This window comes from Protopterus annectens, chromosome 3.part0, assembly GCF_019279795.1.
Source record: "Protopterus annectens isolate FY-2018-M chromosome 3.part0, PAN1.0, whole genome shotgun sequence".
Classification (NCBI taxonomy): domain Eukaryota; kingdom Metazoa; phylum Chordata; order Ceratodontiformes; family Protopteridae; genus Protopterus; species Protopterus annectens.
Genome location: NC_056731.1, coordinates 787,680,229 through 787,692,310, shown reverse-complemented (window position 1 = coordinate 787,692,310; position 12,082 = coordinate 787,680,229). Strand labels below are relative to the sequence as shown.

Here is a 12,082-nt window from a genome sequence, read left to right as displayed (position 1 = left end):
GGCACTGGGCCAGAAGACTCCATGTGGGCTGCAAGGACTTCATCCTTATATTTCAAAGTTTTAGAAAGAAACCTAGCACAATCTGGATCACTAGAAACATGGTGCTGAGGCCCCAAGCAAAACAAACAAAAATGGAATTTTTATGCCAGATTTGCTTCCCATACTTCAGGTAGTTACTGACCTTTTTAAAGATTAATTATAAGAAAACTTCCGCAGTGTGTTTCTTATCTGAAAGTAGGATGGAGGTAACTCTGAACAAACAAACAAACAAACCAGGTGATAGACTGCAAGTATTTGATAAAAGGAGTAATGCATCCAATTGCATGGCTAGAAAGAACTTAAGATCGCAGTGATGGATGCCCATCTTATACCCTGATATTTGGAAATCTGTCAGCTTGGGTTGAAGTAAAGACTCTAGGAACTGGGCTGGTCAGAAGCTTCTACATGGCAAGAAGACTCAAGAATTTATGCTGCAACATTGACTACAAAGAACATCTTGAGAAACCAAGTGGTTAGTCTCACTGGCTGAATGTCAAGGTGAGCCATCCTGGATGGATGAGCTAGTAGATGGGAGTTTGTTCTTAGGTGACGCCACAGCAAGGGACACAAAGTTTGACAAGGACAAAGTGGTGCTAAGAGAACGAGCATGGCCTTGCACTTTTAAGTTTCCTGCAAGAGTCTTGAGATCAGCGGAATGTTAGGGAAGACAGACGGAGGGGGTAATCATGGGAGAATGAGTCTCTTGGTGACTGTCCTTCTGGAGGAACTATTCTGAAAAAGAATCAGCATTTGATGTTGAATAGCAAAGCAAAAAGTTCATGGCAAGATTTTTGCCACTGCTTGAATATCCTACTCACCATTTTGGGATTGACAAACCATTTATGGAGAAGCAGAATCTGTCTGCTCAATTTGTCTGCAATCATGTTATTCACCCCTGGTATGTGCATTGCTATTAGAGTATAGTGCAAAGGCAAGGCCCATTCGCATATCTTCAAGGCTTCTCTAAGCAGAAGATAGGATCAGGGTTCCCCTCTTGCTTGTTGATGTACCATACTATTGCCATACTGTCCAAATGTATGCAAACTGTACCCAAAGGGAGCATGTCCTGGAACATCTGCAACATTAGAAGGACTGACCTTATCTCAGGAACACAGATGTGCAAGAAGCCTCTTCTGTATTCCATGGACATTGTACCCTCTTGTTCATGAACTACCCCTTTACCCAAAGGAAGACACATCTGTGGTTACTGTTGGCTTGAAAACTGTGTTGGTAAAGAGAGATCCAGCTCTGGTCCAGCACTGTAGGCTTTTCCTGACTGCCTTCAACAATGTAACTGAACGATACACTGATTAATAAGTTTGATCCCACTGGATCTGAAGTGTCCGATGTTGAATTCTCATTATGAGTCTGGCATGACCATTTGAATGGATGTAGCTATTAGACCCAAAACCTTTCGAACTTTAGCTGATGATAGCCTGCCCTGAGAAGGCAAACAAAGAACTTAGTCTACTATGGTTGAGACTGTCACTTGAGGTAAACTTGCCAAATGACACTGTGTGTTGATTCATTAGTCTATGAGCAGGAGATCCTGAGATAGCTGCAGATTGGATTTGATCATGTTGATTTACAGTGACAGACAATTTTTGAACAAATCCTGCCTTGCATCAACCAAGTGCTCCATTGAGTTGACTGCCAGGAGTCAAGCGTCCAAATACATAAAAATCTGTATTATTAAGAGTCACATGTGAGCAGCAACTGGTGCCATACATTTGTGAACACTTGGGGGGGGGGGCATGGTGATTGGCTCCGACTTGGAAGAAAAAGTACCTTTCTGGGTGCAACATCTACTTTATGTGACGATACGCATCCTGAAGGTCCACAGAGCACATTCTGTCTCCTTCCTGCAGGCATGGAAGGACTAACTGCACCATAACCATCCAGAAGAGCTCCTTCTTTATGTCTGTTGAGCTGACTTAGATCCAATATCAGCCTGAGGTCCTTGAATATTGGAGGGGACAAAAAAGAAAATAGAAAAAAATCCAGATCTTCTGTGGTCTGGTGGAACTTCTTGGATTGCTTTCTTGCAGTTTTAGTTCTCCAGCTTTGAGCTCCCTAGTTGTTTCAGAGCTTGTTTGATGCCTGAAGACTTGTACTCAACTAAAGTAAATGACTATAGACTCAAAAAGCTCATTCTAGAGGATATTTCAGGTCCTTAGAAATGTGGAAGGGGGAAGGTGGGTGGGTTGTTGTACTGGACAGACTGGAATGAAAAGATTTATCTTTATGGTAATTACATAATGCTCTTATCCTATTTAATCAGTCCATCTGATCCAACCTGTGAATCAGAGTCCAGTGGTATCATAACAGGAGACCCTTCAGGTTGGTAGCACCAAAGGATGCTCTAGCCCTGGAGGCACAGTTTAGTTTATAATGCTTGATAAAAGACAACGCAGCACCTTCACAAATATTGCATAGTGAAGATGCTCTGAAGAAGGCTGCAGAAGGTCCCATGACTCTCTTAGAATGAGCTTTTGGTTTAGCAAAAAGTGGTTTGTTATGAAACTACAAATGAGATGCAGTCTGACAATCATCCAGACAGAGAAACCTTGAACAACTTTTTCCCCAGTTCGTTATGGGCATTTGTTCATCCTTTCTGAAGGATTCTGTTCTGTGAAGGTAGAAACATAACTGCCTATGTATGTCCAAGTTCCATCCATCCATTCTTAACCCCCTTTTCCCACTTTACACATGGGGTTGAGGCGTCACTTCAACAGTGACGATCATTTTGAGCCAAGGTTTACACCGCCGGGTGGCTGGCCCTGCCACAGTAGTTCATCCGTACCATTCACTCATACACACACTCGCACCTATAGCCAGTTTAGAGTGTCCAATCCACCTACTGCATGTCTTTGGAATGTGGGAGGAAACCCATGCAACCACAGGGAGGACATGCAGACTCCACACAGAAGTCACCCCAGCCAAAAATTGAACCAGTGAACCTCTTGCTGTGAGGCAACAGTGCTAACTGCTACACTCCTTGTTTTCACAATTGGGAAAAATGACTGGCAGCTGAATAGGTTCAAAAGTATTAGGCTCTGAAGCTACTCTGGGAGCAAATGGCGGATTAGTTCTTGAGGAAACTCTGTCTTTATGGAAAGTCAAGTATGGAGGAGTAGAAGACAGAGTGAGGAGCTCTGAATTTTTTCTTTCAGAAGTAATAGCCGCTAAAAAAAAAGATTCCCATGAAAGATATTTAAGTATTGCTGTAGAAGATAGTTCGGGGGGGGAGGGGGTTAACAACATCATCCAGTACAAAATTTTAGGTCCAACAGAGAAAATGAATATCTAACTAGTGGCCTTAGTAAGAAGGTGCTTTGAGAAAAGCCTTACAAAGTTTATGTGAAGCTAAAGAAATGTCTTGAAAGCCCATACAAAAAGAGGAAATATTGGCAATTGGACCTTGATGATGAGAAAACTAGAACCTGAACCAAAAAGACAGGAAAAGAAATATCAGGATGTGTTATATAGGGACTGAGAAGGGATCAGTATTTTGAGGACAAGCACAAGAAATGAATCTTCTCCATTTAATAAGATAAACCTTTGGGTGGAGGCTTTTTAAGAGACTCTTAGAATCCTGACCACCTTCTTAGAGAAAGGATCTCATTTAGAAATCAAAGAAATTGGAGAAACCAATTAAGTGGTTAGTTTAGGATTGAGAAGGTCCAGTAAGGCTTCCCAGGGGGGTGAGATATTAGATCCAGAATGGGATCCAGGAGCCAAAGTTGCCCATTTTAATAATGTCTTAGGAGGAGAAAACAAATTTACTTGGCCAGTAGGGGGCTATGAGGGTGGCTGTTACCTTGCACCTGACAGCTTTCTGCAGGAAGCTGTACGTTAAGGGAATAGGAGGAGGAGATGCATAAAGAAGTCTGAGAGGTCATTGTTAAGCAGATCATCCCTTGGTGGATATCCTAGAGGATGGTCAGGCACAGTGATTATTGCATTTGGTGTTTTGAAGAGTGGCAAATAGATTGCAGCAAGAGGTGCATCCAGCTGAAGAGTTTGTTGGCTGAAACTGGATTGAGGGAACACTTGTAAGGCATTAGAAAATCTCTGCTGAGCCTGTCTGCCAGACAATTAAACTACCAGAATGTGTGTAGCAACCAGAAAACAGTGGTAAGCCAACACCCACTGCCAGACTTGCATTGCTTCCTGACAAACAGTAGGATCTGGTTCCCCCCATGCCTGTTGATATACCAAATTAGAATCATGTTGTCCATTTAGATGGACATCACGCCTTGAGGAAGGAAGTCCCGCAGTTCCTGCAATATCAAGACAGCAGCCCTCAACTCTAAGACATTTTTGTGAAGATTGGCCTCATTGCCTGTCCACAAACGCTGGACCATTCTCCCTTAATAGCACCTCTACTCCTCCAAAGGGAAGATGTGTTTATTCTCATTGTTGCCACCAGTAATGGGGTCTGAAGTAATCTGTCCACTCAAATTAAAAGGGAGTGTAACCACAATTGACAATATTTTCTGCAAGAACTGGTAGTGATAATTGTCTTGGACAGAGGGTGAAGACTCTGAAATCAATGGGTCTGAAGCAACCACTTTAATATTCACATGTGAAAGCCGGATAATTCCGCCATCAAAATTGAAGAGGCCATCAGACCGAGACCAGAGTTGCTGTTAGGGTGAGAGCTGCATAACAGTAGTCTGACTGCAGACTGGATGGTCTGAATTCTGCCCTGTGTAAAAAGGTATCTAGATAACAACTCAAGGACACGAAAAAGAAGTTGTGTCCTTACCATAATGTTCCATGTGGAGTGTTCATCTCGCCTTTGTTCTTACAAATGGGTGTCGGAGCCGATCCTCGGCTCCGAGTCGGCCGCTTAGCAAAGCTCTGCATCTAGGAGAAGCTTGAGACCAACCTACCTCCCACAATTCCCTCTGCCTTTCCCTCAGATCTAGTTTGCAAAACAAGACCAGATCCAGCAATAACAAAGGTAATCAAGCATAAAAGGATACATAAGTACACATAAGGAGCAGTAACTAGCTCAAGCCAGTAGGAACAACAGAGAGACCACTAGTGGGAGACAAACAGACCAGACTTCTAAATCCGTACGTTCTTCCAGACCTGAGGGTGGGAGGGTGGGGATGTAAGAACAAAGGCAAGATGAACACTCCACATGGAACGTTATGGTAAGGACATAACTTCTTTATGTGAGAGTGTTCAATCTCGCCGTTTGTTCTTACAAATGGGTAGCGTCCCTAGCTCCATTACCCTGAGTGACTCATGGAAGAACATTCCTGAGCACAGTGGAACCAAAGGATGCTCTATCCCTGGAAGTCCTATCAACTTTATAATGAGTGATGAATGTATGCGGTTTAGACCAAGTGGCGGCTGCACAAATAGTATCCAATGGCAGACGAGCCGCATGAGCCAGAGATGTGGAAACTGACCTAGTAGAATGTCCCTTTGGTTTAGTGGGCAAATTCTGGTTTGAAGCAGAATACACAAAGGTTATACAATCAGTTAGCCATTTAGAAAGTGTGCGCTTTGTAACTGCCATGCCCTTTTTGTTGTCCGCAAAGACTATAAAGAGTTGGTCCGCTTTCCTATGGTCCTTAGTTCTATCCAGGTAGAATCTGAGTTGTCTATGAACATCCAATTTGTGTAACATATATTCCAGCTTATTGGAGTGGTTCTCGAAAAAAGTAGGGAGCTCAATGGACTGATTAATGTTGGTAACCGAACAAACCTTAGGGAGAAAGGAAGGGTTGGTGCATTATGATACCCTGTCAGGGTGAAAAATTAAATATGGCTGCTTGATGAAAAGTGCCTGAAGTTCTGATACTCGTCTGGCTGAAGTGATAGCTACTAGGAAAAGAGTCTTCCAGGACAAGAACTTTAAGGAACAGGAAGAAGCTGGTTCAAAGGGTGGTAAAATTAACTGGGATAAGAGTAAATTTAGATTCCAAGGAGCTGTAGGTAACCTAACTGTTGGTCTGAGATGAAAGGACCCTTTCATGAAGGCTTTACAAAGCCTATGAGCCATAATGGGAGCTCCATTTTCTCCTATGTGAAAGTTGGAAATAGCGGCCAACTGAACTTTTAAAGTGGCAGTAGAGGCTCCTTGGTGAAACAGAATGGACAGGAATTCCAAAATCTTGTTTAGGGGGGCTACTAAAGGATCCAAATGCTGTGTAGTCGCCCAGTGGACGAAACGTTTCCACTTACTGGTATAGATTTTAGTAGTGGAAGCCTTATGGGAGGCGACCAGAATGTCCTGGACCGCCGGAGAGAGAAGGTCAGACCTGGCTAAGTAGGGAAGCGGAGCAGCCAGGCTGCTAACTTGAGGGATAGGAGCGACGGGTGAGGAGCTCCTGACAAATGAGTCAGCAGATCTGGCACTGGGTTCAGAATCCAGGGCTCCTGCATTTGGTGGGCTTGAAGAAAGGGGAACCAGATCTGTCGAGGCCAGAATGGGGCAATGAGAATTATAGTCCTCTCCTGGTCCTTGGCTTTCTGAAGAAATTTTGGGATCAGTGGTATAGGAGGGAAAGCGTACAGGAGACCCGGGGGCCAATCGTGAATCAGAGCGTCCCTGGGGACATCCCCTGGAGGGGGTAAAAGGGCAAAGTAGCTTCTACATTTGGTGTTCATTGGAGACGCAAACAGATCGCAGCAAGGCTGGCCCCATTTGTGGAAAATCCTTTCTGCCACTTTCTGATTGAGGGACCACTCGTGAGGTAACAGGATGGCTCTGCTCAACCTGTCCGCTATGACGTTGGATAACCCCGGGATGTGCGTTGCTATTAGAAAGCGACCCGTTGACTCTGCCCATTGCCAAATTCTCATGGTCTCCCTGCACAACTGGTAAGACCTGGTTCCTCCCTGTTTGTTTATGTACCAGACTACGGACATGGTGTCCGTCTGTACTGCAATAGTCCCTAGAGGTTGAAGGGGGGGAGAAGTGTTGCAACGCTAGAAACACTGCCCTTATCTCTAGAACATTTATGTGCAGGTTGTACTCTAAGCTGGACCATTCGCCTTGGACTGTCTTTCCCTGAAAGATGCCCCCCCACCCTATCAGGGAAGTGTCCGTGGTCACTGTGGCCGTTGGGTTGGGTAACACAAACTGTCGGCCGCTGATGAGGTTGTGATCCTGTAACCACCAAGACAGGTGTGCTTTGCAGGAATCTGTTATGTGAATCTCGTGTGTCAGCGGTAACTGCTGGAACGACCACTGTGTGAACAGCAGCCATTGGAGAATTCTCTTGTGTAGCCTCCCCATGGGAACTGCAATGAGGGAAGCTGACATGAGCCCTAAGACTTTCAGGACTAGTTTGGCTGGGGACTTCTTGGATAATAGTAGGAGAGATACGTGTTGTTGTAGGGAAGCTATTCTTGCGGAGGGTAGTTTTACTAGCAAAGAACGGTTATCTAGATCTGCGCCTATAAATGAAATATGCTGTGAGGGCTGTAACGCAGATTTTTCGAAATTTATCGAAATCCCTAACAGAGCACAAAGGCTGATTGTGTAATCATTGGCCTGCATCAGTTGACGCTCGGTGGTGGCGGTAAGGAGCCAGTCGTTTAGATATGGAAACACCTGGAATCCTAGGCGTCTCAAGTGAGACGCTACCACTGCCATGCATTTGGTGAAAACCCTGGGGGCTGAGGTTAGCCCAAAGGGCAGGGCCCGAAACTGAAAGTGACTGGCTCCCAGCCGGAAGCGCAGGTGATCTCTGGACACTCTGGCCATATTGATGTGGTAGTAGGCGTCCTTGAGATCTATTGAGCACATCCAGTCGTCCTTCTGTAAAAATGGAAGGATCGATTGAAGCGTGACCATCCGGAACTTTTATTTCTTCACAAATGTATTGAGATTGCTTAGGTCCAGAATTGGCCACCATTCCCCTGTCTTTTTTGGAACTAAAAAGAACCTTGAGTAAGTTCCGGATCCTCTTTGGTCCGCCGGGACTGGTTGGATGACTCTTTTTTCTAGCAGCTTTGAGATTTCTATCGCTGCTGGTTTTCGCAGATGGGGTGGTACATCTGGGAACCGTCTTTGTGATAATGGGGGAAATACAAAGGGGATTTTGTAACCTCTGGTGATAATGCTTTTTACCCAATTGTCTGAAGTAAGGCTTTGCCAGGCCTGAGGGTATAAAGCTAAGTGACCCCCGACTGCCTCCAGAGCAGGACAGTCGGGCCTCCTCTCAGGAGTGCTGGAAAGGCTTCCCAGGGATAGTATCCCTGTCACCTTGGTTCTGCGGACCCCCTCTGCCACCAGAGCGGCGTCTTCCATTCCTGCCCCCTCCTCTGCCTCTGGGGGGGCATCACCCTGTGTGCCTGGGAAAGAACCCTGGGGTTTACGAAACCACATCTTTCCACCTCGTTGCCCTTTGGGGTACGGTCTGGATGGGGTGGAAAAACAGACTCCGACAGCAGACAGAGTCTTTCCTTCCTGCTCACACCGGGTTAGGGTCTCCTTTACTTTGGGGCCAAAAAGGGTGGCATCATCAAAGGGGGCGTTAGTAAAGGAAGACTTGAAGGCTTCCGCAAAGGAGCACAGCCGCATCCAGGATTGTCTACGAAGAGCAATCGCTGAAGCTGCAGCCCTACTCGACCCTTCGGCCGCATACGAGATGAGCCTCATGGACGAGTTCACTATGGATGTAAGGGTGTTGAGCTGTGCTGTAACTTTGTCCGAGACAGCAGCATCTGTATTACCCTGGAGGGTATCTCCCAACTCCTTGACTAGATCCCTCTGTAATCGTGTGAAGTATGTCAAGTAGTTCAGCGATCGCATGGAAAAAGTCGCTGAACTGAAAATGCGCTTCCCATATCTGTCCATGGTCCTAGAGTCTCTGTTAGGGGGACGGACAGACGAGGAAGATTCGGACATCTCCTTTTTAGTGGCTGCGGCCACCACCATAGCATCCACTGGAACTCCCTTAGTAAGGTATGACTTGTCCTGAGGGGCAGTTATGTATTTATTAGGTTTCCTGGGAACTGGCTCCACTGTGTCAGGTGCCTCCCACGCCCTTCGAGCAATTAAATCCATTAACTCGTCGAAGGGCAAAGTGACCCAGGAGGAGGAAGGGCGAGCATCAAATGCCTTCAGCAGAACCGACTCATCCTCAGAAGGGGGTAGGGCCTGCCAATCACCTCTCTGCTTCAGGATCTCCAGGATGTCAGCAAAGGAGACATCCTCTGATGGTGATTTTGGGGACCCTTCTGACTCATCTAAGTCAGTATCCGATGTTAAAGATTCTTGTGGAGAATCCAAGTGCCTCCTCTTGCACAACTTTTTCCTCGGAACGTCATCGGGAGGGGCTTCCGATGAGGCCTCCGAGGAAGAAGGGGCTCCCTCTGGGAGTGGCTGAGACACTGGTGCTCTACGCTTATGGGTAGTCGTGGGTGCAGAAGTAGACAATGGACCTTTATGGGAGAGAAAAGTTGCTTCCGTTGACGTGGTTGTCTGAGAAGACAATACCTTCCTCATGAGGTCAAAGGCCCCCGGACCCAGAGTCGAAGAGTCCTCCGGTTCCAAAGAACGTGGAAGTGTCTCCGATGCGGAGGCCAAGGGCATCGACCCCGAGGACGGAACCAAAGTGATCCGTGCCGAGGCACCGAGGGGGAGAGTCGGCACCAAAAGATCGGTTCGACTCTCGGTCCCGGAGCCAAGGAGAGATTGTCGGTTCCGCGAGTCCGCTAACGGTTCCGACGGAGTCGAGGTCAACGGTGCCGACCGAGGAAGGGACGGTTCCGGCACCAAGGGCTCCACTATCATCAGATCAACATTTCCCGGCTCCGACAGCTGTGTAGGCCTCGGAGGAGGACCAGATGGAGATAAGGGAAGGCCTTCGAGTCTCGACACCAATTGAGAGGAGACTGAAATGAGCTTGGACAGGGCCGTGTTCTCAATTAACTTCTGCACCACACGATCTACGTCGGTGTCGGAGAGGGGCCTGGAAGAACGGGTCGAAGGAACCGAGGACTGTACCGACCTCAATATAGCAGGAGGTGGAAGCTCCGACACCGGTTCCAAGACTCGAGGCTCGGTCACAGTAAGAAGCTCGACACTCGGCCCCGAAGCCTGTGGAACCGGTGAACGAACTTTAAGCGAAGAACTCAGAACCGATGACGTGGGCTCCGATGTCTTCGACGCCTTCGAGGACTTAGAAGCCTGGTCCGACTTGTCAAGCGCCTCTTGGAAGGCAGGCTTCAAAAGACCCCTATCCATAAGCTTCCTGCGTCTATCTGTCATGACCCTTCCACTAAAAGAATGACAGATAGAACAGTCTTCTTGTAGATGGAGAGGGCCAAGACAGTAGACACAGGAGCTATGGTTGTCAGTGACAGACATCTTTTGCCCACACTGACACCTCTTGAATCCAGACTTGGCTTTTTCAGACATATCCTGAAGAGAAAAAACTGTACAAGTACTAAATAATACTTTGCCAAGAAAGTTAGATACAAATCAAGAAACACAGCAATAATATTTGCAAGAATCAACCTAAATCTAGTAACTAGGAGGGGTAGGCCCTAAGGAAACTAAACTATATATATATAAATTATATATATTAGTGTAGCCAACAATCCAGACACACACACACACACACACACACACACACACACACACACACACACACACACACACACACACACACACTAAGATAAGTTCCCAAAAGAAAAATCAGAAGATTTCACAAGAAAAAATATCGAGAAATTAGCTTATCTTCCCAAAAGTTGGTCAGAGCTCTCAAATTCGATGCGATCGGTTGCAGCGGCAAACTAGATCTGAGGTAAAGGCAGAGGGAATTGTGGGAGGTAGGTTGGTCTCGAGCTTCTCCTAGATGCAGAGCTTTGCTAAGCGGCCGACTCGGAGCCGAGGATCGGCTCCGACACCCATTTGTAAGAACAAACGGCGAGATTGAACACTCTCACATCTTCTGAGTAGGCCTCAAACTGGACTTGGAAATGTTCACAGAAATGTCCAGGTGTTTGCAAAGATGAACAAGATACTACATGGTTTGTTGAGACTCCACTGAGGGGCAGCCAAAAGCCAGTGATCCAAGAAGGGGAATATCATGTACCCCCAAAGCTGTAGATGACCTGCTAAAATGGCCATGCACCTGAACACCCAAGAGGCTGCGGTGAGATCAAATGGCAGCATTCTGAAATGGTAACGACCAGATCCTATTCAGAAGTATAAAGGATCTCTTGGACTTCCCTGCTATCTTTATGTGGAGGTAAACATCCTAAAGATCCACTGAGCACATCCATTCATTCTCCCTGAGGCAGGGAAAAACTGAATGTACTGTGACTATCTTCAGTCAGGTCTTAATCACATAAGTGTTAAAAAGGAAGTTTTTGTTTTGTTTTTCAGAACCAAAAAGAACTTGAAATAAAATCCTAACCAGATCTAATATGGGGGAACTTCCTGGATGGCTCTTTTTGGTAGTAGAGAAGAAATCTCTTTAATGTGACTTTTGTCTAGTGGAGTGGGACATCAGACAATGTGAACTTGGGGTGGAACTTCCAAAAATGGAATGTAACAACCTCTTCTCTCTGTCTCAGAGGATGGCACAAGTCACGGAAGAGGGAGAGATGACCCCTCCCAGACTGCCTCCAAAATGGAACAGTCAGGCAGACCTTCACAGATTCTAGTGCCTCCTGTCAGAGGAACCTGCATGATATCCCTGGTTTTGTGGACCTCCTTTGCTTCTGGGTCTGCATCCATTAAAAGATGCCACCTCTACCATGCCTGTCCCTGTCTGAGGGTGAGTCAGATTGATGCTTCAACTTCCAAAACCAAAGGGAATGAGACCCATTTGCTTCCTGCTATAAGATCGTTGAGGGGTCTTGAACTTGACACCTATGGCAGAGAGTTTTGTCATCTTGCTCACTCTTTTGCGACATTTCTTTAACTAATGGGTCAAACAAGTATAACACATTAAAGGCAGCATTAAAGAATTAGATTTCCTGTCCCAGAGACTTCCCATACTCTGGAACAGACTACCTATCTATGTCAAACAGAGCTCCTCATTAGCACTCTTCAAGAAAA

At 46.2% G+C, this 12,082-nt stretch overlaps 1 protein-coding gene across 1 annotated transcript in view; it reads right to left on the bottom strand.

The window, feature by feature from the left end:
• The window catches only part of TRIP13 (thyroid hormone receptor interactor 13), a 1,214,790-nt gene that overhangs the window by 894,476 nt on the left and 308,232 nt on the right, over positions 1 to 12,082 (bottom strand). The window lies entirely within an intron of this gene.